This window comes from Haliaeetus albicilla, chromosome 14, assembly GCF_947461875.1.
Source record: "Haliaeetus albicilla chromosome 14, bHalAlb1.1, whole genome shotgun sequence".
In the NCBI taxonomy this organism is placed as follows: Eukaryota; Metazoa; Chordata; class Aves; order Accipitriformes; family Accipitridae; genus Haliaeetus; species Haliaeetus albicilla.
This window is the reverse complement of record NC_091496.1, coordinates 28,287,519-28,291,025: the sequence shown is the minus strand read 5'-3', so window position 1 is coordinate 28,291,025 and position 3,507 is coordinate 28,287,519.

The window sequence follows — 3,507 nt, the reverse complement described above, 5'->3', positions numbered from 1 at the left end:
GCCAATATAGTTTTATAGCAAAAAATGACATTTAAAACATAGAAAAGAAAACGTATTGAAATAGTTTTCTGCAATGGGGAAAAAAAGGGGTTTGAATACTTATTCCATTTCCCAGTTTTCAAAGGTTCTGCACTAAATGAAAAACCTCACTCAGTAGCTCCTGCATTTGCCTGTTTCTGGTGTTAATTATCTTTTGTTTGCCCTTGATAATCCTGAGGTTGGTATGCAGATAATGAAGGCTGCAGAATCATCTCAAAGTGTAAAAAACAATGGCATTGTCAATTCTGCATCACAACACTTTATAAATTATGAATGTTATCCACATTAAGGAGAATGGTAGACTTTTAAAATTACTTCCATGAATAGATTAAATTACAAGTATTATTACATTTCATTTTATTAAGTGCATCTTAGTAGTTATTAGGGCAAATGAACATGTTCTCTCAATTACATAATAACATTAGAACTAAAAATTATGCATTGACACTCCCAAATGCATAATGCGGCATTGTATATTAATCATCCCAAACAATATTTTCAGTTTATATGAAGACAATTATTACCTATTGAACAATAACGTTCTTATTGATTTATTGCAATTCAGCTCAAAGAATGATTTTTTTATATAAAAGCTTTGATTCTTTTCTGGATAGTTTAATAATTTCTAGCTCTTAAAAAAAATGTAAGAGTCTTTTAATTACTCTCTTTTATTAATCTAATTACAGTAAGACAAAGTTTATCATATATTTCATTTTTAAATATCCTGGATAAGACAATGTAGTACACATTCAGCATATACCAATTAATTTAAAAGAACATTTGTTAATTTTACTTTTAGCAAATGGTAATTATTTACATGATGTGGTTTTTAAGTTACATTTTAATTCTCTCAAACAATTCTGGTGGTCAGATCTGTGGACTGTCACACTTCCTTTTATTCCAAGAAAAAACTTCCATGTGAGTGGATTAGTAATGTTTAGGGCATCATCTGGGAAGAATCGGAAAAGCACCTGACGCTAGCCCACTGACCTGAGTGGCATCATTTGAACTCATCTAAGAGGGAGAAGGGTTGACACCTTGCACAATACAGACATGTGTGGCAGCCAGGCATTTTACACACCTGCAGAGCAATTGTTAACATCAATACTTTCAGATACTTTTGCAATATTGAATTTTTATTTGGCTGTGTCATATGCATGGGTTGCAGCCCTGGTAAATGTATTTCTTTTCTTTAAGTTGTCTAGATAACTGTGTCTCACTGTTTCCAGTATTTCTAATATGTTGTGATAATTAGATCTGGTAATGCACATACTGATGTACTGTTATTTACTTTAACACAACTGGCAAATTTTTCAGCATGATTACTTAAGGGATAATCGTTCAATCATTAAAAATGCATTTTTTGCAGTGTCAGCATTTTTTGTTAGACAAGGAAGAGAATGTTCTCATTTATCGTATTTTTCTATTTTGGTTTTGAGTTTAACACACTTGTTGTCAGTATCAGCATCTGATTGTGTCACTTTATAAAATGTTGGTACATGCTGGACTGGTGTTTTCGGGGGCAGTTATTGACTCATCAGTAAAGTAACAAAAATAAATAAGAGACACTTATTTATGCCAGCTACAGATCACAGGCAATAAATCAGCTTTGAAAGCAAGTACAAATCACTCTAAATTTGTTGGTCTAAATATTAAAATGTTAACACATGCCTCCTTTATCATATGAGTCTTGAACAAGTGGTATGATCTGCTTGATTCAGCAAGAAGAGTATATAAACCTGCAATAATACATACTGCTAGGGAACACAAAAAAGTGCATTTTAGTTTGATGCATTTTTGCATGGGAACACAGTACACTGTGTCTGAGTATTTAAATGTGCTGCTTGAAAACAACTGTTTCCTCACGTATTCTGCCCTTATGCTTCCTACCAGCTGGGGTAGAATTTATGAACATGACCTGCAGAAAGCCTGTGGAAATGTCTCTAACAGTGAACATTTAGAATCAGCAAATGTTCTAATTGGTCATTTCATGGGAGTATGTAGCCAGTGTAATTAGACATTGTTTATATTAGCAGTGTATTGGGTAACATGAAATGACTAGGTGATCCTTTCTGGCCTAATGTTATTAACTAAACAAAGTAAGTTAGACTCTTTATCACGGTTACATCGGATTAAAAATGACTGGAACTAATATACGTGCAGTTGACAAAATAACTAGCCTTCTTAGTTCCAATTAGTCCTCAATTAAATTGTATCAGCAGTGGTGTCAGACTCACAGCTACACTAAATTGTCTTTGAATCTATGTGATTCCTTTAGTTCTCCCTCTTGCCAGTAAGAAAGTTTCAGACATGAAAGTGTTAACAGCTCCTTTGAAATTACTCCTATTTAAGAAGAAAAATCATATTACTTTCTTAATCTTTCTAATTCTATTCTCATAAGATGATCTTGGATTTGTTCCTTTAGCACAGACTCTTTAGTGCAGTCCTGATTTCTGTATTAATGAATTGAGAAGATGACATCAGGCTCTTAGGTAAGTGCTATAAATTCAGTCATATGATTTTTATAGTAAGATATCATGTGTAAAAAACCCCAATATTTTGTCCTTTCTTACATCAATGTTTCTTTGAAAAGTAATACTTGGATGTTATGTAGGTAGCACACAAAAGACCGTGTAGTAGTTTGTAATTTACCTTTTGATCATCACAAGAAAAATTTCTACTGGGAAATGAAAGCCAAACATAATTCACTAAAATTACACTGAATGCCCTCTAATCAATACAGATAAATCTCGAGTTTGTTGTTAAATCGATCCTCTCCTTTATAGAGATATACTGTCTTGATTGTTTTAGGGATAATTATTTCACAGGGAATTTTTACGATGATTAGTAGAAACGAGACAACAGTAAACTTGACTCGGAGCCATTGAATTACTGTGCTGCGGAGTGCATTTGTCTCTTCCAGTTTGAAGCTCGGTGATATCAATACTGATTTATATCATTTCATGCAATGATGTTTTCCTGAGAGAAATGAAGTGAAGCTGATTTCATTTCAGAAATGAACAGCCTCTGTGTTTGTTTTTCTTTTACAAAATTGTCAGCTCTTGCCAATATAAATACTCACTGATGCAGACTTTCCCTTCCTGCTTTTATCACTTAGGCTGATTCCTTGACATACATCATATTGAAAAAGTCCAGATAAACTTTGGAGAAATAAAAAAAATGTTTAGACTAGAAAGACAAAGGTTGAACTAAAGGATTACTTAAAATGGTGTTGCTGAACTACTTCTATACATAAGAAAATGCAATTTAAATATCAAAGATTTTAAAAGCCAGAAGTTTTCTGCTTTAGTTTCCATTTGTAAATGAAGATCTTTGTAAGTCTGCATGATTTTAACAGATCACATACCAAAAGTCAATACAGCATTTAAAAACGTAAAGAAAGAGGAAAAGGAAGAGACAGAGGGATGAGTTTCTATGGATTAAACAGATGTAATTGCTTGCAGTACT